The sequence below is a fragment of the Trachymyrmex cornetzi genome, unplaced genomic scaffold, assembly GCF_001594075.2.
Source record: "Trachymyrmex cornetzi isolate Tcor2-1 unplaced genomic scaffold, Tcor1.1 scaffold743, whole genome shotgun sequence".
Taxonomy (NCBI): Eukaryota; Metazoa; Arthropoda; class Insecta; order Hymenoptera; family Formicidae; genus Trachymyrmex; species Trachymyrmex cornetzi.
This window is the reverse complement of record NW_017300074.1, coordinates 98445-124182: the sequence shown is the minus strand read 5'-3', so window position 1 is coordinate 124182 and position 25738 is coordinate 98445. Positions and strand designations below refer to the sequence as shown.

The 25738-nt window shown below is 36.2% G+C and overlaps 1 protein-coding gene across 8 annotated transcripts in view; it reads right to left on the bottom strand.

Annotated features, from left to right (window-relative positions):
* Positions 1-25738, bottom strand: part of LOC108767979 (protein turtle) — a 269485-nt gene that overhangs the window by 203760 nt on the left and 39987 nt on the right. For all 8 annotated transcript variants that reach the window (XM_018518147.1, XM_018518138.1, XM_018518146.1 and 5 more), the window contains exon 2: positions 14388-14445. The gene's annotated coding sequence lies outside the window, so the exon portion shown is untranslated. The remainder of the gene's footprint in view (positions 1-14387; positions 14446-25738) is intronic.

Genomic DNA, 25738 nt, shown 5'->3' with positions numbered 1-25738 from the left:
TTGGTGTAGTCTACCGACGTCTAAATTTACAGGACAATATCAAATGTGTTAAGCCAGCAGAACAAACAAGAAAACAGAATTTAGAAACAGTTACATCAAGATAAACTGAGCTAAAGCGATGCAATTAGATCGCGAGAAGAGTAAAGCTGAGACCGGTGGTGGGCCGCTTGACACTACACGTTTGGCCGCGGAAAACTAAGTAGAAACCATTCGGGACGCTAACCATCTCTACTGAAGTTGACGAGCAAATGAAGAGAGAACCGGAAAACTTAACAACGCCCGGAGGTCGCATCACGGCGTAGAAAGGTCAAAAGCAGAGTTTCGCAAAGAAAAAAGGTAAAAAGAAAAAAATTGATCCAGCCGGGAAAGGTGAAATGTTAAAAGTATCATTCCTCATTCTCGCCTTGACACTATTTAATGGCTTTTACCTGTAGGTTTCACAATGAATTTTATACGATCAACTTGCTACAATTGTGTCATAATAAAACAATAAATTTTAATTGTGTGTATTATAAAGATTGCCACGCATTTGTTCAAATCTTCTTTATAATTCTTAGTCTTTTTTCTTGATCTTTTGTCCTCCGAAATAATGTTAGCATCCGTCTTTGAAGAAAACCGAATTTATCGGGATCATCCCGTATATAAATTTCTTGATTAGGGAGAATTTATCTGGTGGAGAAATGTGCGTACCGAGCGCGTGCAAGAAAAAGCGACTTATATTTTCTTTCGCGACAATCCGACCCACGCCGATTCGAGCTGAGAAATATACATGGGCATTCGGCCAACGTGCCATTTTGCCGCGAGCACGGAATCCTCTCTCGACACCTACAGAATTATCGCGCGGTCCGCCTTCCGTTTTACAATTCCCGGGGGATCCCCGGTAATACGAAGTGGATACTTATTTTCCGACACGGGCGAATGGACGCGGCTGCAGCGCGACTAGCTTCATCGTGAAATCCACTGGAGACATCCAAAAGTGTTTTATCGTTTATTCGTTGCATACATATCAAGCATCGCGACCGAGATTTCATATTGGATATCCTTAAGGAAGTTGTACCTACACCCAGTAAAAGAGCATGTTGTACACCCAGAGAAAAGGTTGCTTTGATTTAAAAAAATTTCGATTAAATGAAAAAAATTCGTTTATTTATGACAAAATTTCTTTGATTTAAACATTATTTTTTAAAATCAAATAAAATTTGTGAGTGGAAACGTTCAAAGTCAAGGTTTATATTTTTAGTATTAAGAAGAATTGCGCTAATTGATAACTAGCGTTGACTCCTATTGTCTGTACTGTATGTTTTGTTTTTTCTAAATTGTTTTAATTTAAGGAGTCTATAAAAACTTATTAGTTTTTTGTTAATTTGTAATTTCTCAAAATTTATTTGATTTTAAAAAATAATGTCTAAATCAAAGAAATTTTTTCACAAATCAAAAAAATTTTTTCATTTAACCGAAATTTTTTTAAATCGAAGCAACTTTTTCTCTGATAAAACACATATATAAATATTGACGCTTCAAACAAACTACATACATGTGAAAGTTGTGTTCATAACATTCTATTTTTATTAAGTAACACATTTTTATAGATTATTTATTTTATTTAATATCTATTAATTTTATTGTTATAAACAAAAATTTTTTAAATAACAAAAATTTAAATTTTTTTATATAAATATTTTAAGTACTAAAAATAACTTATGCAAAGTTTCATTGAGATTCACCAATTAGTTTATAACAAATACATATTTTGTTTATTTACTGAACAATTAATGTCTACATCTTAATGTAACTTTACATAAATATGAATTCATAAACTACTTATACATATAAAAAGATTGAGATTTTTATCATTATTTTATAACATTTTCATATATTTCTATTAAAGTACAAATTAAAAAACATCACTTTTTATTGAAATAACTTTTGATCCAGATGGTTAACTGTCTCTAATTATTTTGTATTATTTTTAAATGCAATTTAGAATAATCTGTAATTTTTTGCAAGTAATTCTTAACATATTGCATTTGCCTTACAGCCTCCTTAAATAAAACTTATACTTACTCCGGTACGTATTCGTCTATTATCAGCAATATTTGTATCTTGCTTAAAAAAATATATTTTGTTTAGCTAAAACAAGGAATAATAGGCATCGAGTCCACAATAATCTCGTACGTACGGCGAAAAGAGGCTAGGCTCTCTTCGCAATACATGATTTCTTCGATTTCTTCAAAACTCCCTCGTGAAGCATTCCTAACTTGCCGAAACTTCAAGATGTGATATATCGAAGAGTCGAGAAAAATTCTATTCCCAACAGACGAAAACTCGATGCAGCCACGTGTTTTCTTCGCGTGGAAGATCTCATCGTGGGCTGTGAACGCTCCACGAGGAAGTCGACATAAAATCTCGATAGGAACTTTCGAAAAGCTTCCGCCCTCCTCGACATTACTTCCGCCTCCGCCTCGCCGTCATCCAAAATCCGTTTCCTAAATCATATACCTAGCCGAAGCTACTTCTACTGTAAAATCACGCGCGTGTAAAACCCGGCAATAAAGGGAGAGATGAGAATACGCGCGCGCACATTTTTATTTAAAAAAAAAAACGCAAAGGATTAACGAACCGAGAAGCACTTAAATCTACCGGGTTCAACAACAGAATGTTTTAAAAAATTTCAATACAAAGTATTTTTAAAAAGACTCACAAAGTAGTTGAATTTCTTTCCATTAACCACCACGATGATAGCAAACTTATTATTTATAAATTACTAAGCTGTTTGTTTTTCCGAAAAAAGACAGATCTGAAAAAGCAGACAAAATAACATTGTTATTGATTTCTGCAGAAATATTATAGAAGTAATCTATAGTTGGCGAAACTGAATGAAAATAAATAAAAATAGATATCTAAGAACTAAACCAACTTGTATATTCTAATTATCATCGATATGTCAACCGCACTATATCTTACATCTCCAGAGAGTGTATCCCAACAGAATACGTTGATGGCCAATGAAAGCGAGGCGAAGAGCCCCGCAGCCATCGAGAATCAAGCCTTTCGAAAGAATTGACTCGCGGAAGGGGGTAAAACCGACGGCATAATAGCGATTTCCATCAGGAGACGTTTAAAGTACTGTGCAAAGACGTCGGCGCTACTACCACTATCGGAGATCGGAAGCAACCCTTGTGGGGGACAAGGGAATGAATAGAAGCTTCCAGAGCGATGAAGATGGCGAGTACAAGACAGACGGAGACAAGGGGTGAGAGGCGAAAAAAGAAGAAAAAGCGAAAGAGAGACGAGAGAAGAAAGAAAGACACGACGGCAGGAACGCACCCGACGTTCGACTTATTCAAATGAGCCGATAGATTGAGCCACGAAGGTGCCATTTGTTTCTTTCTCGAAAGCTTCTCGTACACCCCCAACCCGATTTTTGTCGCCAAGACTATTTCTCTTTCTCCTGTTGTCACGTACTATCTCGAACGGATTTCATACCGCAATTGTTAACGTTAAAAATAACTTCAAATATGTTTCATTATTTGCTAACAGTATCATTAAATAATACCGTTAAATCACGTTTATTTCATTGCCATTATGTGTATAGATAATGAAGTAATAATATTTAATGACTACAATTTTTGCACGTTTTAAGATACAATAAAAGTAATGCGATGACGGAAATTTAACTAGTAAGAGAAGAAATGAACCGAGAAACTAGTTGCCTGAGTACACATATACGCTCTCATGAATGCATCCGTGACGCTGACCAGTCAGGATATAATGGTCGACCGCGAAGAAGCGAGCAATTCTCATTGTTAACGAGTGTGGGTCACGAGAGTGAAAATAAAAATCGTTGGAAGAAAAATAGCCGAACGAGAAGAACGAAAACATAGATGTGCACCGAGTATGAATTATGGACAAAATATTATTAAAAGAAAAAAGGTTTCTTTTTTCTACAAAGGAGAATATTTAAATCTTCATTTTCTAGCAATCACACTAATTAAAATTATAATTGCTAAAGAATATCTTTATATGTAGAAATTTCATTTTACATAACGAATTTTAAATTCATTACTTTAAGGGGATGCTAAACCGATTACCTAAGTCGATCAAGATCGATAGTACAGACTTTTTTAATTCCAAATTTGATAATAGTGGTGACATCTTTGATTTAGTTTTTACATTATATTATATAATATATATCATTCTGTCTTACTCAAACGCATACATCTGTTCTTATCTAACATATGCCAGCAACATCTATCGCAAGACCACGCTACTACTGCTACACGGAATTTCGGCTCTGTTGACAATCCCAGTCTTCGCAAAGCATCTGTATACACGTGTATTTTCTATTCGGTGACGATACTTTTTTTCTAGACTTTCAATCTTAGTTCTACAAACTCGGTATCGTTCGTTTCAATAATGTGACCTCAGCTGCACGCTTATTTTCAAGATATGGGCTCTAAAACTCTTATATCAAGCAAATATATATCTGAGGTGACAGCTGTACGAGCCAAAAGTAAGTGAATTTTTAACGAATTTTAAATTTTTTTTTTTCGATTTTCTCATGAAATCCAGTGCAGCTGAGGTCCTATTTGCGCGTACTTTAATTTAAGTAATAATACTTTTGCAATCCAATACGATTTTTCACCGAATGGAAATGTGGTAAAACAGGAGGCTTTAGCATCGCCTTAAGTAATAAAGTTTCGAAATATTATACATAAAATTTCTTGTCTTCTTGTATAAATTCCTCATCTGTAATACATTTAATGTCTATATATATATAATTAATATAAAATTAATACATTAAAAGGAAATGATATATTATAAGCAATAAAATTTCAATACTTATAAAAAATGGTAATATATATATATATACAAACGTATATTACATTCGAACTTTATCATTGCAATTTCTATCAATGGAGCGCTAATCCATAAACATTCCTTTATTCGCTAAATATGAAATATTAAAAAATTGTAATAAAAAAACGAGGTAATATTCCTAGAATAAGATATAGAATAAATGTATAAATGAGATTTGTATTTATATATTTTGTATAATCTCTATGAAAATATAAAAATGTGAAAAAGCAGATAATAAAAGATACAAATGCAATAAATCTTACAGATTGTTATCATAAATATTAAATTAAATTAAATTAATTTTAAATAATAGCCAGTAAATAATATAATTATAATTTGTGACGCATATGTATATGTATTTAAAAATACATATATTTTTTATATAACTCACAAAAAAAAACATTGCAATTTCTAATAGCAATTATAATGATAATGGCGACATGCATAATGAAGATGTAGAAAGTTAGAATGAAAGGTTCAAAAGCAGAGAGGATAGAGAGGAAAAAAGCGGTGCAATGGGCCGACGGGGCATTCTTTCGATTTTCCACGTCATTTCTCCGCATCCGTTGCGATAGAAAATTCTCTCCGTCCGTGATACGACGAAGAGAGGAGAAAGAATCAGTCGACCGGACTCGAATCGGTGCGTCCGCAGTAACGTGCGAGAATCGTAAGCGCGAACTCTCTCTGTCGGTCGTTCTGCACGTGTTACTTCCTCTTTTTCTTTCATCTATCCGGTCGTTCGGTGCACCTACCTTCTACCCTCTTATTTGCTCCTTTTCTCTTGCCTGCAGTTTCTCACTTTCGAGTCTGTCTGGTACCAACGTGAAAATCAGCACGGGGAAAAAGGGAGAAAAAGAGGAAGAAAGAACGGGAATACTCTGTTCCTCGAAACCCTCTTTTATACTTCCGTTCGATTGACGCTGCACCGTAACGAGCACCACCAGCTAAAAACACGATCGCGCGTAATCGGCGCCCTTATGTGATTTTAATCGAATGGCTACGAGCTGCATCCGCGATCGAGATTCGCTTCTTTGAACGATATCAGGATCCTCGTAATAAAAATGTAAATCTTGCCTTTATCTATTACTTGGTTCAGTTATATTACACAAAATTGTATTTCATATAGAAAGAACGATTTTGCTGGAACATCTAAAAATTTAGTTACAGACCTGAAAATAATTTTGTTTGGACCATCAAAATAATTATGTAAAATATTTAAACTGGTTGCTAGAATGTTAAAATTTTTTGCAGCAATGTGTCATCAATATTTAAACGTTCTACATAATTATTTTTATGGTCCAACGAAATTATTTTCAAATTTGTATCCAACTAAATTTTTAGGTATTTCAGCAAAACCAAATGCATTGTTTAAACAGACCTGTTTTTGTTAAATATTCTTTATAGAAACCTAACCTAACGTTTCCTCTTTTTCCATTTAGCAAACGAAATTATGAAAGTATATTCTTGTTACGTCCATAAACAGTGTCTTTCTCATTCTTTGTTTCTTGTCGATGTCACTCATGTAAGAAAATATCTGCTTGGAAGATACTTATAAGTCTTCGATTGAAACACGATGACTAAATAAGCGAAGATGGAACGCGAACACAGCGGGGACGACAAGAAGAAACCATACTTTGATACCGGAAGTGGTCACGATCTATGTCAATACATACATACATGTTCAGGTGTACGATGCACCTGGATCTCGCAAGCAACTAGTAAAAGTAACCTTATTTCCCATTTTAATAAAGAGAGAGAGAGAGAGAGAGAGAGAGAGAGAGAGAGAGAGAACAATAAAGACGGTGCATCAAACTCGGCCTTTCTACTGACCGTGAGAGCGCAATTACATTTGTTGGTAACATGCTACTCATAAAATAAAAGACGTCCCATTGTCTCTTTACGTTTCTCTCTACAGCGTACCAAGATAACGACTTTTCCGAAAATGATGACGTTCACGCTAACTTTGCTGTAAGCGGCATCTTCCCGGGAACATGGTAATTTATAACACGACACAAAGTCTCACGCATTGCGTTGCAACCCTCCGCGAAATTTCGAATTCAATGAGCGTGAAGCAATAAATTTTAACCAACAATCATTCGAGAGGTCGGCTTTTAATGACCCTGTCACGAGTTCGTACCCATGATATTGGAGTAACCAGATCGAATAGGTACCGAATGTTTCGTGACTTTTTCCTTTTCTCACGACACCTCTATTACTTCACGACCGAAGTGATCAATTCATTTTATTATTTGCCCGATCTTCCAATTTGGCATTTAATAAAATTCTTTTGTCTCAGCTCTGTTTATTCGTATTTAACGAGAAATACGCGAATAAATGCGATTCTTTATTCGAGGCTGCTGCGCTATTTGTCACAAAAAGCGAATTCTCATGTTGGCAATATTTAGCAGTGTGTGATTAAAGATGCACTTAGATTTGAATTTTTCTTCTAAATAAAAATTACTTTAATCAACAAGCATTATGATAACCTGTGCATTTTTTTTTATATTTTCAAGAAAATATATAATTATATTAGAGAGACAGCACAGTAGTAAACGTTTGATTGAAAGTCTTTCATTGGTGCCTGTCCATTGATTGTTTCACTATTTGATGAGTGAATGACAGAGGAAAGGAATATAAGAAGCAAAAGACCGAAACTAAGTCATATCAAAGCCATGTTTCATCCCAACTCTGTCACCTCTGCACCCGTACGTCTCCATACTTTCAGGAGTAAGAAGTCGCTTTCCAGCCCGTAAAAGTGAATGCATAAAAGTGCACGTCGCGAATGCATAAAATGGCGAATAAACTCCGTCGTAGAATATTCGTGCTTACTTTTTTCCCCCTCTCTTTCCCCAGGTTCTCTTTTCTCTCGCATTCCCCCGTTCTTCCGCTTTCTCAGCTCCCATCTGACGTTGCATACGAGCTTGCACATTCACCTTTCCCTTGTACTTTTACACCCCTCCCCCCTCTCCCTAACCGGCACGGAACTATATCGCGCAGAATGCGTCTATACTCGAATCTATCGACTTTCACGCGCCTGTCATCCGGACCAATCTTGCACCCCCATCCCCGCCAAGAATCGTAACGTTGCGGGGTAAGTGCCAGGAAGCTTGCATACTCTCCACACCTTTGACAATGTCGACTATGTTCGACTCCTGAGATTTTCATCGGTGCATCCGCCGTTTTTCGAGTGAAAGACTGCGAACAACACGATGGGAGAACGGCAGGATTTTCAGAACATGAAAAGTCCTCGCGAAGAAGAATGTGTATGTCGTAAAAAATAAAAGATCACTGTCGTCTTTATGAGAAAGTTTTTGTATACGAAAGATCGTTTCTCAAGAAAAGATCTCAGATGAGATATTTATATAATCCTATCGTCATTACTTATCTTACAATTAGTCTTGCACAACGACATAGACCAAACGTTCCCATACTTTTCAGTGATGAGGAATGAAGCCGGAAATTGACAGTTTAAGGCCTGGTTTTTCATTTTCTGATTAGCTCGTGGTTAGGCTTAACTTGATGTTCCACCCAATGGACTTTATCTATTGATGCTTTGTAGCAAGTGACAGTATGACACAATAATCGTCTTCGTTTAACATTAGCAAATAACAAGGATGTAGTAATTCAATTGTGTTATACCGTGTCATCTGTATCTCTTGCTGGAAAGATCCCTATAATTTCATCTATAATATAATATGAGATCTAGACTCTAGTGAATAAAATCATCACAATAATCATGCCAATAAGAGCCGACACATGTTGGTATGTATATTTTTATTTAAATATATATACCATATAATAGATTAATTACGCAATTAATCTGTTATATATATTTGAATAAACATATACACACCAACATGTGTCGGCTCTTATTGGCATGATTATTGTGATGATTTTATTCATCCATAATGTCATGGGTAAAGTCCAGTGGATGAAATATCAGATTAAGCTTAACCAGTGAAAAATTGAACCTAAGTGACGTTGAGCATCTGTGCTATCTCACACCTGCGACTGTCAAGAGCACTTCTCTCTCTCTCTCTCAAGATAGAAAGAGGTACAACGGATTCACGATCTATCTTAAACTGCCGGCTTCAAGCTACGGACAGAATGCTTGGTCTATGCATATATCGCTGATCTTGTAGCTCTTTTCAATATTAAAATGCGTCCTCGATGCCAACATAGGAACAGTAAGTGAGTCACGTGTGGAGCTCGATGCATTTAGCTCGAAAGAGTCTTTACCGTATTTTTCCTGGCCGCGTAAAAGACGCAGAGGCGTGCCGGGAATATAGGCATACGACTTTATACGCTAGCACTATATGCGTACAGAGCGCGTGTATAAAATTGCGCTCGTATATCATGCGAGATCAAGGCGGCCGGATATTCGCGCTTTTTGCATTATCCTTCAATAATTCGGAAAATCTATATCGTCGTGCGAAGTTCCCGTTCTCTTTCCTTTTAGTCAATCGCGATTATACCAATCTCCTTTAGATACCGGATGCACGATATTGCGCAACATCATCGATAGCAAATCACGCAACGTAGTCCTTTTAACCGTAATCCTCTTAATCGGCGCTTAAAGCAAGCGCGAACGACACGCTCGTTCCTTGAAAGGGAATTGAGAATGAATGCCATCATGAAAAGCGAAATGTATAGTTAAGCACAATGGGTCCTCGGAAAACGGTACAGCGTGGAAGATGAAGGGGATGCAGCGAGTTTCACTCGTGTTCGCACTTTATATGCCGGTTCACGCGTGCAAACAATCAGCATACAGCTCTCTCTATGCGCTCGCTCGCTGCACGTCGTCGACGCGAAAAGACGTTGCGGGCGAAGTGAGAATGTAAATCAGATGACGCGCGGAGTTACATGACTCAAGCAGTATGAAAGGAACACACCGTCTTTAACACACCGTAACGCAGACAGACGTTTTGCCGACAGCACAGTTCAAAATTTCTTTCCGTTTATCTTGCAATAAAACCTCGCGATATTCCTTAGATATTCGTTCTTCGTTCCTTGGAATTTTCAAATCGCGAATGTGTGCGCGCGCTCACATTCGCGACTTAAGTAAGATTTCGCATGACAGTATTGAATGATGTCCTACTACAATATTATTCGATAATGTATAGGGAAGAAAGGTGGGAGGTGTGTTGTGTGAATCCGTTTGATTGATATAAAATTTGCATTGAAATACATACATTGGTATGTCTCGCCACGACGTTATTGTAGGGCGAAAATAGTGCGTCGGATGATTCGTTCGGTCGTGGACCCGCGATCGAATCTCGCGAACGTCACGGCGATCGGAAAACGCGATTGAAAATATTTACGAGGATATGAGTGTCAGGGCGCATCATCGTCCGTTTCCCGCGGTATTCGAGACAGGTATATCCGTTCCGAAAGCCTTTTGCGTCTGACCGGGTTCGATTGATCGTTCTACCTCCGGCTGGTATATATTCGAACACACAATGCGGCTCGACTTTAATATATCGCCGATATTACCGGCTTGCGGAAACGCGCTGAGAAGGAGTAACGTGGAAGCGGGATTCAGGGAACAAACACGCGGTAAAAGAGAGAAAAGGGGAAAAAGGAAAACAAAAACAAAAAAAGAGAGAGAGAGAAGGGGGGGAGGGAAGTACGTGAAAGAGCCTGTGGAAGTTCACACAGGTTTTGAGAGGAAACGATATTTCATAAAATCAACAGATAAAGCGACGATATAATAATATCGGCGAACACGACTGGCTTTTTGAAGGCCCCAATTTCACTAACTGGCTCACTCCGCGTGAATTGCAAACGGTCGTTAAACGACATCGGTTATTTGCATTTTCAACTGCTCGTATTACTCATATACTCATTATGTAATATGTGGCATGCGAAAAATCGTTTTCAATCACTGAAAAGGCGAAGAGAGCGTACTACAAAATGTAAATAACCAATTAAACGGCGGAGCTGCATTTAAATGAAGTCAGAGGCATGCAAAGCTTGGCCGAGGGGCAAGCTTAAGGATTACTCGTCTTTAAATTATTTTCCGTACCGATTCCTCGTCTCTCCCGGTAATCGCAAGCCAGCTGCAGCGTGCATGAATAAATTAAGATACTCGGTGCAGCTTTAGCGAGGAGAGGAAACTGCACCTTCAAAGAAAAGTTGCCTCATCGGTCGCCGTGGACGATGGAGATAACGTACGGATCGCTGCACGTGTTGAAGCGAGATAAATTATTTATGAATTTTTTTCAACTCTTATTTACATTTAAGAAAAAAACAACAAAAAGAACCCGATTATCTAACGATATTTTTTTTAATCGGTTATTCACCGGTTGCCCATCCCCTTATTACCGAGCTCGTGGTTTGATTAATTTCCCGGTGCGGAAAACCATTTTCCCATTCATTCCCGAAACGTCGTCCATCCCTTTTTTTTTCGTGTCTGTCCTGTGCGTCTACTCAGGCGCAAAGAACCGCCGCGACGCGGGGTTGATTTCAATTAAACACGCTAACTCCACCGAGACACCCTTTTTTTTCCCTCAGCCGCCGCGCCATGTCACCAATGCTTGCATTCAGCACGCTGAAAGAAGTCTACTTGCGGCGATGTCGGCGCAAAAATTGTACCCCGCTTATTTTGCCCGCTGACGGAAACACAGGACGCCGGTGTCAGGCAACGAGATGATGAAACATAACCGAAAACATTCACAACCATTACACTCTCCATCGAGAGACATTAATATATAAGACCAACAAAAACAATTTTAAATTAAAAATCGTCTTGTCTCTGAATATACAGCGGATATATTGTATGTATCTTATAGATTTTATATAATACATTGTTAGTAGAGACATAAGTTTTCGGTTGACAATCCGGAGTCCACCGCGACTTCCGCACTACACATCGTCGACAAACGGATACCAATCTTCAACGGAAACTACACGGTCCAACGATATGTACGAACGTATAGACGTATACAAACGTATGTATCCATCTTGAAACGTAAAGACGGAAAAGATGTCCCTAGGCAGAAGGAAGGTTTCATGTCGTTTCAACGATGCCAATATTATCCTCGAGTCTCCTCAAGAACGAGTCTTTCGCGACATACACGCTTCGTTCTGCTGGAAAAATATTTATTCGACCACGATGGAAAGGAGAAGTCTCCCTATACTTATGACAGACGCGCAATGTACAACTCGTGTTCCGCGGCTGTATGTGCGTGCATCAGCGGTCCCTTTTGGGTTTCGCCGGGAACGAGAAGTCTCAATCCGCTTGGAGTAACGAGAGAACATGGGCTCGAGAGTCCAAGAATGACGCTAGGAATGAAATAAAATGTGGAACGTACGTTTCAACATAACCATCTGATTTCGTGGGGCGCTTTTTGTGAGCAAATTATGCGACTGGTACCTTGGAAAAGAATGTACTCGCACACTGAGAGAAAAATGTTTTGTATTTGTAACTATAATTATATATTACTATAATTATAATTATTACTGCTATAATAATAATAACAGTAACTATGTACATAGTTCTAGCAACAAATGTATATAGTTGGCAACCTAAAATGACTATACAATTATAGTTATTACAACCATAAAATAATTGAAATTACCATAAAAATGATTCAAGTGACTATACACTGTTAAATCTATAGTGTCAAATTAAACCTAATGTGAGTCGCCACTGCTCCTATTAAATATATCGTTATTTTTTATTAAAATGATAATTAAATTTGACACTATTGTATAATGTTAAACTGATACAATATAGTATCAAATACAACCATTGTTTTAGTAAAAAATAACGATATTATTGAGTAGGAGCAATGGCGACTCACATTAAGTTAATTTGACCCTATAAAATTTAACAGTGTAATTTATAGTTATATTTTGGGACAACCATATTCCTTATGGTTATCCCAAAATATAACTATACAATTATAGTCACTTGAATCATTTTTATGGTAATTTCAACTCTATTTTATGGTTATAATAACTATGATTATAGTCATTTTAAGTTGCCAACTATACATTTGTTGCTAGAACTATATACATAGCTACTGTTATTATTATTAAAGAAGTAATAATTATAATTATAGTAATATGTAATTATAGTTACAAATACCAAACATTTTACCGGTGTGAAGTTGGCACCCCATTTTGAAAAAATCGGTATTTTATACACAGTTTCGTTTGCACCCACAATAGTTCTACAGTTCCTGCTAAGTTGTAACAAATTCCGCTGATTTAGCTAAAAAAAAAAGAAATGTATAAATGGGGTGCCAACTTCGCGTGGCACCCCATTTATAAATTTTTTTTTTTATATTGTATATACATATTGCTTATTTGCTTACAACAACGATACAACTCAAAAAAACAATGAAAATAAGTTATTAAAATTTTGTCATTTTAATTTTAAAATGTAATTTAGTTGTAATAACGGATTGTAGAGAAATAAAAGTACGTTCTTTTCAAAAATATATATTTTTTTTTCTTTTTTTCTTTACGTTCTCATTCTTTTTTGTAATTAAAAAAATGACAATTTGTGTTATGTCGTTGTTAGAGCAAATGAGTGATATACAATAGACGCATATAAACGCGAATAAGTTGAATGCATCGTACACACGTGCGAGCGTATAACATAATTCCATAGGCGTCGAGAATGCGTTCAATGTTTTGAAAGCATTCTCCGTACATGTGATGTCCCCACATGAAAAGAACGATTTTGCTAAAGTTTTTAAAAAAATTTAATTAGAAGATTTGAAAACAATTTTGTTGAACATTCTATCAAAATAATTATGTAAGGCTGAAGTTAAGATTGTAAGAATATTACAATTTTTTAGCAGTAGTATTACTCATCATATTTGAGTTTTCTTCTACATAATTATTTTAATGATCCCACAAAATTATTTGCAAAGCTGCCTTTAGCAAAATTTTTTAATATTTCAGTAAAATTGTTTTCCGTAGAATTGTTTCCCTATAATGCAATTTCCAATGCTCTTTACGAATAATGACGACAAAATGGATAGGAATTTCCATTCGTTAAATATTTTCCTTCGTAAGAGATTTTAATGATTTTAAAGGGACCGTTTACAAAGTGTCATTAAGGTTCTTATCAAATTTGGTCTGAAAACATATTCCACGTTACTCATTAGATGAAACAATTTTTAATGAAATTTCTTATCGTTTTATCGTCAAGCGACTGGACAATTTTCGAATGAAACACTTGGCACCTACGTCCGACACGAAGTTCCATTTCGCGTACATGTGTAGTTGGCAAAGGACGAAATAAATCGGCAGGCTACAGCCATGGTCGATTTGATTTCGATCCTGAAACGGGCGAGAGCACATCCGAGGCTCGCGTTAATTACCAGCAATTTCGGCATTTCGCTGCTCTTTAAACACCGCCTTGGGAATTAAGCGCGGTGCTATATTGTCGATAGAGAGAGAATGAGCAGCATGAGAGAGAGAGAGAGAGAGGAAGAGGGGAAATAGAGACGCTCGTTTCTTGCAGCAGCGTTTACAATTTATAATCCTATTATAGGATTTGGGATACTCACCGGTGTACGTCACTCCAAGTCGACGAAGCGAAAGCCCCTCTCAAAAGGTATCCGAGCTCTTAAACACAAAAAGGAAAGGAACTTGAGTACGTAAGTAAAGCGACCACTCGATCGTTAATTATGGCCACATTAATAACGCGACTTATAATTATTGTGGCTCAAGTAAAGATATTGAAAACATATTATATTAAAGCGCACACAGTAAAATTATTTTGTATTTGTGTTAAAATCGATCCTTATTAAAATTTTTGTGTTAAATTTTTATCATATTCATTAATTTGACATAATCTAATTGCTTTGTTTGAGTATTTTGTGTTATATTGATATTTTCAATATTTGTTAAAATAACATAATTTATAAATAGGTGAACAATTAACATAAAAGTATTGATTTTTAAAACATAAATGTTAAGATAAATTAATAAAATATCTAATTAATTTAATATATCATAAATGTTGATTTTACTAAACAATTAATTAATAATATATTATTATTAATTTAATAAATGTTAATTTAATATTATACTATAAATGTTAGTTTAATCTATTATAAATGTTAATTTATAATAAACTGAAGAAATATGTTTCCACAATTTGCTTACAAATTGTGAGTGTTATATTTTTTTAGTTAATTTCACATAATATTTGTGTTACATCCTAACATAATTCATTTAAATATACAAAAAATATTTTTCATCACAATAAGGACAATAGTAAGTGCAACATTAGTTACAGCAACGGTCTCGTGATATATCGAGAGTAATATCTCTCTCTCTCTCTCTCTCTCTCTCTCTCTCTCTCTCTCTCTCTCTCTCTCTCTCTCTCTCTCTCTCTCTCTCTCTCTCTCTCTCTCTCTCTCTCTCTCTCTCTCTCTCTCTCTCTCTCTCTATAAGATTGATTATTTCTACAGAAATTATATATCATTAATGTCTTTACACGCGCGAGAAAAGAGGGCGTTAATTGATTTGTTATTCGACAAAGCTGCCAGAAGCACTTCAACGTCCCGTAAACGGAAAACGGGCAGCTCGCGATGGAAATCCTCGTGAAAATAGCGTATCCAGTAACTGGCGGATCTGAAATCCTCTCAACGGAAATCTTTCTTCACTGGAATATTTAGCGGCCAAGCGAATCGCAACGGATGTAACAAAAATGCACGGGGAAAATCGCTCCTTCCGTTGAGCGGGAGTTTGAAAGTTTCTCGGAAAACACTTTAATTTCGCGTGAAATAGCGTCGCTGTTTTCTCAAAATTTAAGCGTCTATTTCACGTGGAGGGTGTGTGCATCGATGTTCTCTCAATCAAAAGAAACTCTATTGCTAAAATTATAAACAACAGGCATGTGTACAAACGTCTCATTTTATTGACAAAAGGTAGAAAGCATCTCACTGCAGTGTTCATGCAAACGATAACTCATCCTCAAACGTAATGCCGTTCATTTTAACGAAGTTGTGGACGAACCGAAACGCGAAAGTTCCGGCAAAATTAATTTTCTCACACGACCCATGTAGTCCCAAAACGGAGATCGCAAGGACTCGGTGCAACTAAACGCGAGACGCACGTGCAATTCATTTCGCTCATTCATTATAGATTTTAATACCACTCGCGTTGGGATCCCATCATAAATTAAATTCTGACAGACGAAACTCCGACGGTATAGTCAAATCTGCGGAATACGATGCGATCTAGCGGAAACACGAAAATCGTAATTTTTGGAGATGAATCCTCCGATTTCCCAAGTATGATACGCGCTTTATAGTCAATGAGCTAATTTTAATTTTGCTAATTGTAATTTTCTCTAATTTCAATTCCGCAACGAACAACGAACTGAATTTTAATGAATTTCACAGTATAAGCGCGGAAGGCACATTTCATATAAACAAATATTTAGAATATTTTCTCTATTCAAATATTACAATTTAAAAGCATGCAAAATGACACACAAAAACAGCATTCTAATGCACGTGATATCTGTAATACAATATGTACGTAAAATTTGTGAGACACGCAGAGATGTATAACTATGATATTTATTAAAATTGTATTAAACAACATAATGAGGACAATGTAATTGCTTCATACGATATTACGAACAAGTTTCAAACATGATTGCAAGAGATGAGAGCGCAAATTGCGGAATGGTAAATATTAGGAATTACGCCAATGCGGATTCACCAACGAGCTCGGTGTGTGTCCATGTGACTGTGACGTTCACACACACTTCCGACATCCCAGAACATATCCCAGGAGTGCACGCGAGGAGAAGCCATTAAGTGGCACCAACCAGTTTTCCCGTCGTTTCTTCGCGATACCACCGGCTGGCAATATATTTTCTCTCCCTTTTAATTACACGCATTACTTACGCTCGTTAATTAGCCTCTAGCCGAGGATCAGAAAGCCGGGAGGGTGAGTGCCAGACATCGGATGCAAGCATTTGCGTCAAGTGCTACGCGCTCCGTTTTCCCCTTCCCATCTTTGCGAGGAGAAATCTTTCCTTCCCTCAATTATAATGTCGATCTCACGGTCTTTCTACTATAAATTAAAAGAACTTGTAATTTATTTCCAATTGAAGAAATAAAATAATTATTGCAATTGTACGTGAAAATAAAATTAAGTAACTCTGTAAGGACAAATTTATTGGCCTCTCGATTAAGTAACTTATGCAACACAAAATTGGCTCAATCAATTAATAGCTACTCGCAGCTCATTCATTTTCAATGAATTATATAAAGGGAGATTTATTAAATCTATCGATAGTAACAAAATTTAGAACGCTGCTTAATTGTTCTAAAATTAATCATCTTAACGCACGCATATATTATGACATAATGTGTATGTGTATATATATACATACGCATATAGTACTACTTTTCCCCCAATTTTTCTCGTACTCAAGAAAGCCGACTTCTTCCCTGCTTTAAAACGTAAAGAAACCGACGCTATCTCCGGGGAAGTAGACGACAACGAGGAGGAAGAAGAATAAGATCGTCGGTAAATCGTCGGCGGAAAATCAGTCAGTGATTTTTATACGGCGACATTTGGCGATGTATTCCTATGATATGCCGAGCGCTAAGTTGAAAAGGAATAAGAAGAACGCGCATTCTTCTCTCTATTTGCATCGAAGCTTGCTGCTCTCCTTTCTTCGCAGTCTCAATTATCGATGTGCCATTGTCGGCTGCCTTTTCCAATTTGCCGAGTGGCACTCCAACATACAGTTGCTGAATATAGTGAACTACTTATAAGAATGGGATATAGATATCGCATCTAAATACATTTCGAAATCGTCCGATTTATTGAATGTGTCAGGCGTTTCAATTTGCACACGAATCGTGTGACACGATGATGCATTTGTGTAATATAACGTTTGGCGAAACTATAGAATCAGGTACACTGAGAGAAAAATGTTTTGTATTTGTAACTATAATGTGTATTTGTAGCTATAATTATGATTATTACTGCTATAATAATAACAGTAACTATGTATATAATTGGTAACCTAAAATGACTATAATTATAGTTATTACAACCATAAAATAGTTGAAATTATCATAAAAATGATTCAAGTGACTATAATTATAGTCATTTTAGGTTGCCAACTATATACATTTGTTGCTAAAACCATATAAATAGTTACTGTTATTATTATTATAGCAATAATAATCATAATTATAGTAATATGTAATTATAGTTACAAATACAAAACATTTTTCTCTCAGTGTAGAATCAGGTAAATATAGAAGCACTTCCCATGTTTTGCTCCATTTCCGGTCCGCGATGCCACGCTACGACATACAAAGAACTGGCGAACTAATAACGGACATGTTATCCTCGTTTGAAATATCTTTCGTTGAAGTATCGTCTCCATATAGTTCGTGATCTACAGCTCTCTCCTGACGTCGCGACTGTTCATATCGAGAGGATGCTTCATGAAGACACATGCACCAAGCTGCCGGGAAATACAGAGTCACGGATCCGTGCTAATAATTTTACAAGTTGGTCGATAAATTTCTAGTAAGGAGGTACGAGACCGTGCCATGAAAATCGTAAGCGTAGAAACGTGGGGATTTGACCGTATATCACAACGGTGCGCTAGGGGAAAAAACTTTACCACCCATTGCTAGGAAATATAGCACCCCACGGTATAGGAAGGATCCTGTAGTGTGCACCGCCCGCTGCTGTCTTATACGTGAATATAACTACTGGTTATATAGTACAAGTGACTACGATAAAATATAAGCAGAGCTGGACTGTTATTTCGACATTTCGGACAGAACGAAATATTGTAATATTTCATTTTATGCGTGCTTTATAGACTTTTTGCGAAAACGTTATATTTTTAGATACAATCAAAATTTTTCTCTTTCTAGTCTATTATTTCGTTATAAAGTCAAAACCAAGTAAAAAATACGAACAAACATGGATGAGCAAATTTTTTTAATAGACATGGACAATATTGCGAATATGAACCCAAATGTATGTCGATGTGAATACATTAAAGGAATAGAACTTGTTACGCTCGTTTGCATCATTAATGTTCATTCATGATCATTCGTCCTTACTTGATCCGGATTCATCTTAAAGTAAACTTAACATTAAAAAAATTTTTTCTTTTAATGATATTAAATAGATTCGAATGCATCAAATTATTTTCGAGGGTCTATCGCAAAAAATTCTTAAACTTATTAAAAATTTAACAAAAAAAACATACATAATCCTCGAGTTCTTGACTACAGCAACAAATCATTTGGATCTGAAGCGAAAATTTTAGATTATTGGTACAATTTCTAAATTGTAGGGGGATAAAAAACTTCTTTCTATCAATCGCCACAAGGCAAAGGCATTTACTTGCATTTTGTATTTTAAATAGAGCGCTTTAAAACTTAGATGTAACTTTTTTTAATCCCGACTGAGGCGATATTTTTCGCAATAAATTATTTTATTAAAAGTAATTTAAGATGCTTATAATAGCATAAAATTATTAATATCCTTCTATGATGGTTATTAAAAGGATTAGCATCATAGAAGGATATTAAATTCACCCTGAAATATATACTTAAGCACTAAAATCCGCTTTGACCGACGTGATTATTTCTCTTAACCCCTTCAGACCTGATTTTATTGGAATCATGTTAAAAAAGTTTTTTTTATTCAATTTAAGGGCACTTTAATAAGTATTTATACTAGATAATTAACTTTTTCCAAAATTTTGACTATTTTTCCAACATATACATTATTATACATCTGATCTCAGATAATGTCGATAGAATTAAATAATTTTAACGGATGTCTTCAAATTTGATGTAATGTACGCAGAGTCTGAAGGGATTTATTTAGATACACTCATCGATCTCTTCTAATACGAATTATAATTGTTTTTTTTAGAACTTAGCATGAGGCTTAACCGAGAACCGTTGCGAGTGTCTCTTTGGAGCAATTACTTCGCTTTTACTCATGTGACCCATTATACCAGTTACACCATCAGATTGAACTACGCCTTTCAAAGGAGTCCGACGAATATGGAACTGTGTCATCCACTCATGACAACGACTTCGCGTGGCGTACTTTTACCAATGGCTCGTTTCACTTTCGCACGGGATTTACCCGTCAGGGTCATTCGCGGTGCTCGTCCGCGATGTGAGTCGAGTTCGCTCGCTTTCTCTCTCCGTGAACTTGAAATCGAATTATACACGCTTACGCAGCCAAGCGGTTACGCAATTCGTCGTAATCCCCGGCGCGTCGATACCTGCGACACCACAGCATCAGGATGAAGCTACTGGAAATGCTGACAGCTTTGCCAATCAACCTTCAGCAATGTAAACTTTCCTCCTTATTTCGTTGTAAATTTTATAGCATTTTCATGCGTGTTTTTATTTAACCTTAAATTCTTTTTCCATTGCTCCTAACATTTTTTATTAATAAAGATACGTACATTTGCTTAGTCAAGTACCATTATGTTCCTTAATGTCTGGCGTTTCGATTAAATAAACTTTTTACAATATATTCATTTTTATAAAAGTAATTTTTATAAGCAATCGAATTGGGTGGACTTTCATATTGCAGTGACATTTACGGATTACACTATTACATTTATAGTGTCAAAAATGTATCTATTGTTTTAGTATAAAATAACGATGTATTCAGAAGGAGCGGTGGCGACTTAAATTAGATTGACACTACAGATTTAACAATGTAATATGTAAATGTTGAATTAAAATATTATAATAAAGAACATCATCTGATAAAATTTCTGCTAAGAATAAATGGGCACTACAATGTGCAAACAAGCCGCAGATGAAATTTGCACGTAACACAAGCGAATTGTATAATAGGATTGCTCAGCGCAGGAGTTGTACACCGCAAATTAGATCTGCTTGATTTCTGATAACATTTACAAACTCTCGGTTAGTTTATACACGTACACACGCCCCGATTAACGAATTACCTGCCGCGCGTCCCCGTCGTCCTCGAAGGAAATGAAGTCGAAGCGACGCCGGAAAATTGGAGACACAGGCGAGAGGAATGGAACCGGATTTATCGCTTAGGATCTCTGCTTGAGTCTCTAGCAGTAATATCAGACGGCGATTCAACTCGTCTCGAGGGTGTCTTCGGAGTACAATAACAGAATAATCACTATTCCCACGTGCAATAGGTATATAGTCATTAAAATGCGACATTAATTATTATTAGTGATACCCGTGATTAGGAAAAGTCGAACTTTGCCATCCTTATACGTCAATAAAGATAGATGATAAGCATGAAGATAGATTATAGCCTTTTAACTGTTTGTTAACTAATCCGTCATTGCTACACTGAAAGAAAAAACTAGCTGCCGCAACAAATTAGATGGTAAAATATGGCACAACATTTTTAATTGGCTGCAACAGCCAATTTTTGGTTGCAGCAGTCCATTTTTGGTTGCAGCAGCCAATTTTTGAACCGAACCGCAATGTCAGTATATAGAATTTTGATAGACTAACGCAACCAAAAATTGGCTGCTGCAACCAATTAAAAATACTATGCCACATTCACCCAATCTTTTCTTTCAGTGCATTTATATAATTTCGTCGTTGTCTACAAAATTGCATGGTGCTCTCGCGATATTCTTCCCGCACTCTCAATCTACTACAAAGAAAGAAACAAGCACGCTTCGCGTTCTACAAAGGCTTTTATGTTTTATATTTGTTCTATTGTGTTCTAAGCAACACTCTACAAGTGCTTACTACGGTGTCGTCGTGCCAGCTACAAAAATGCCAGCTCCACACGCGCCGGTGATCGCGCTAATTATGAGAACAAGACGAGCGTGTGGTGAAAAAAAAATCCATGGAGGTCACGAGGAAAGAAAGGGCCGAGGGCCCTGAAAAATTCCCCTTGCAGCACGTCTGTAACGAGTACAATGCGCAACGCGCGATTCCCACCGACATCACGATATCGTGAATTCTCACAGAGCGGAGAGTGCGTTCACTCCGCGCTCGAGGAGTCGTCGACCGTTAATCTTGACACGTGGAATATCCTGTCGCGCACTGTCGATCACGCCTATCGATTATTTACTAGCGCAATCGCCATTGTCCAACTTGTCGCGGGATCGAGATACGTCGTTTCATTGTCTCGCGTATGCCGCAGATAAACCAATTGCGTCTGCAGTTGACGTAAACGCGTTTGGCTGCGGTAACTATTCCGTTTGTGTACACGTACGGTTTATTCATTAAAAATTATTAGAATCGTGACTGTTATATATTGCAATGTATGTAACATTAACGCTGCGATAAACTGAATTAAATGAATTTTGGGTCCTGCATACAATGGAAGAAATATTATAAATAAGAATAAATATTAAAGATAAAAGAAATAAAAAGGATCTTATTTTCACTTATAATGATCTTCAACGAATACAATAGCGGCCGTGCTATACATTAATACTAATACGGAGACATTTCAAATAAAAAAAACCGTAAGCCGTAATTAGTTTAAAAATTCTTATCTTTCAGAACTTTGCCTGTTGTTCTCCGGTGCATAATCTCATGATAAAATCATCTGAATAGGAGAAGAGAATAGTTTCGAGCATGTGCTCTTGTTAAGTGCATAAGCATACTTTAGTAATATAAGATGTGCGCGTAAGAGCAAGATATCGGAAAAGGGCCGATCCCGTAAGACCGCATGAAGTAAGCACTGTTCAGCAGACATGTTAATCTCGCCCGTATATATGAACACCAGGGACCGCGTTAGCTTTTACGACCTATCCTTGACTGCGATAATAGCGCTATTTATATGTAGAACTCGGTATTCTCACGACGATGCACGTAATGCAGGACAAATGTGTGCACCTGCCGAAGCGTATCTGCGCAAGGAGGACGCCTCCTAAAAGGCCGCGCGGTATACAATACAACTGAATCCACCGACACAATTGCGCAACGGATAACGACTTCTATAAAGTGCAAAGAGAACTTCTAGTAGCGAGAACGGAAAATGTGAAAGAACCGTTTTACGATGCGATAGCATACTCGATAAGGTGTGTAAGTACACCCCAGCGAGATGATTTCTCGTTTCGCTTATAAATCAGAAATGATGCAATCACTGGTTTCATCAGGCTGGCAAAAGTTTGAAGTAATCGACTTTCAATCTTTAAAACGAAATTTCATGTATTATATATATCTCTACATTTATAATCTTAAGAAAACATTCATAATATAATCTTAACGAAAGATAGACTTTATATTTTAATAACATAACAGAAATTTTATCCGAACGTTTTCTCGAAGTGTGCGTATTAAGAAATCGGAATTACAGTTTTTCAACACAATCATTTTTGACAAGATTCCCCAAAGGGTTTTGCAAAAATTCGTTCTGACGCGACCTGCGATAATAGATTTTTTTTAGTAGAACGTCAACGAATGAAATTTATATTCGCGTATCATTGTCACGGCTATTACTTTGTAGTCATACATTTCAATAAGCTAGAGATTCTGTAATGGAGATTGACTGTGGCGAACGTGCAATCGCGCCGGTGCTTCGATCGACATAACCGATTGCAACGCCGTGTAACCCGATGCATTAACTGCAGCTGCTGCAGCATTTCTGCATAGGACGGACTCGAGAGCAGGATATTACATTATGCGCATATGGGTCACATAAATACATCGATCTCATTAGTCGTCGATAACAATCGGGCCAATTCATCCGATCGCCGTCAATGACAAAATTACTGAGTGAGCACACAACGATATTTAATTATTCGGTGACCTAAATCAAAGTGCTCATGCATTTAATCTGACTAATTTTCTCAAGCTACGTACTCTCTCTCATTGCATCTTGATATTATGAGATCATATCTTATATCTAATAAATATAAATAAATCATATCTAAAAAAAAAACATAAGTAAAAATACCAAGAGATAAAAACAAGCAGTAATCACATATATTTTTAAATAACGTGATGACGTTCAGTATGAATAACGTATTTTTAGATAAAATTATTATCTCGTTAAAAATTACTTCATTTTGTAATATATATGCTAATGTATAACATAATGTGATATGGACAAATTACATCTATTAATGACTGCCCTATTAATTAATCATTCATGGTGAAAAACGCTAATAAGACTTCGCTCGTTTCACCTATAATAGCTCATTAGCTAATCCGTAATATATTATACATCCGGTTGATGCACAAAAAAGTACAGACAGCTACCGACAACCTGAACAGGAAGATCAGGAAAACTAGCCCATGTCTGATTATCTCGTTAATGACGTCATTGTCAGAAGAATCGATGCAACGATGCTTGACTATACTCCGACATTCTAATTAAGCTTTGACTAATGAAAGAAACATTTGCAAAAGTTTTTGTGAATACAGGTAACGTTCAATAAATTACATTTACACTTGTGTTTGCTAAACTAGAAAATAACTCAGTTTTATTAATGTGCATTTAAAGAAAAAGAAAGAGAGAGAGAGAGAAAGAGAGAAATCATTGAACTTTCAGAAAATTACTGAATTATCTCTCTAAGTTTCTTGGAGTAAAATTCCACTCGAAAAATGGAGTGATTACTAGATCGTTCAAGCTGGAGTGACTTTTTCATTCATATGAAGTGAATCTTCCATTCCTATGTCGTGAGGGGATATTTCCACTCGTAATTAAATAGTAAATCTGATATTCTCTACTGTGACAATTGAAAACATGCATGCGTCAAGCAAGAAGTTCAGTAAGCAAGTCACACTGATCATTGTCTCATTGTCGTGTCGACGTTGTATTTTGTTGAACCACTCTTACCTATATATTATAAAAATGTTGACAACGTTTCTTTCAAAGATAAAATGCTAATAAGAATTTATATTGAGTTTAAATATTTCTTTAGAATGAGACTCGTGGTCTCATTCTAAAGTCAGCTTGACATATTTCACTTGAAACAAATGAAACGTTTGCTATAATTGGAGTTAAACATTTACCCTTATAAAAATGAAATACTACTCTATTCCGAGTGGCAGTATTTTCACTATCGATTGAAATAAATTTTTGCTTGTTTTGGATAAGATTTTATTCTGAAAAATTTAGAGAACAATCTGAAATCCAAATTTTTTTTACACTTATTGAATCAACGATCGATTCAATTGCTGAAAAAAAGAGGGAATTTTTATTTTATTTGTTTTCATTATAATACGCGAAATAAAAGCGACGAAAGTGTCATAAGGTCACAGATGTGCAGCCATTCGTGACTCTTGTAGAAACTCAAAACCGGCAAGATAGCTAGAGCCGGTCTAATAGCACTTGCTCGAATATCCCGGGACTTGTATCACGGTGGATGGGGCTGAAGTTACTAACTAAACGAGTTTCTCACTAACAAACCCACTGGCACGAAACGATGTCGCTGACAGTCGAGGCTTACAAGGGAATCGGTAGAGAGGTTGCGTTAATATTGTTCAGAAGTTCGCGCTACGTGAGGTATAATGAGGCTGAGTGTGGGAGAGAAAGCGGAAGATAGGGTGCAGGGTTATCCAATAAACCAAAACAATAAGTTTGACAACGACTTTAGTACTGGAAATAGATGCCGATGATGGAAGTAATCGAAAGTGCGTGGCATTGCAAGTGCGATCAAACCGCCATTGTAGTATACACAACAAAATGCAATGAACTATTCATAACAATAACTTTTTTTATATAACGAAAACGATATATTGAAAAAATACTGAATTTTAACGTTTGTTTGAATAATTTTAAGTAAATATTTACTGTACACATATATTTATTTGATACAAAAAAATCATTAATTTGGTTTAACGATCTTTTTTTTTTATTGAGTAAATACATACTTATTTACTGTAAATAAAAGTTTACTTTATACTATTCAAAGAAATATGTA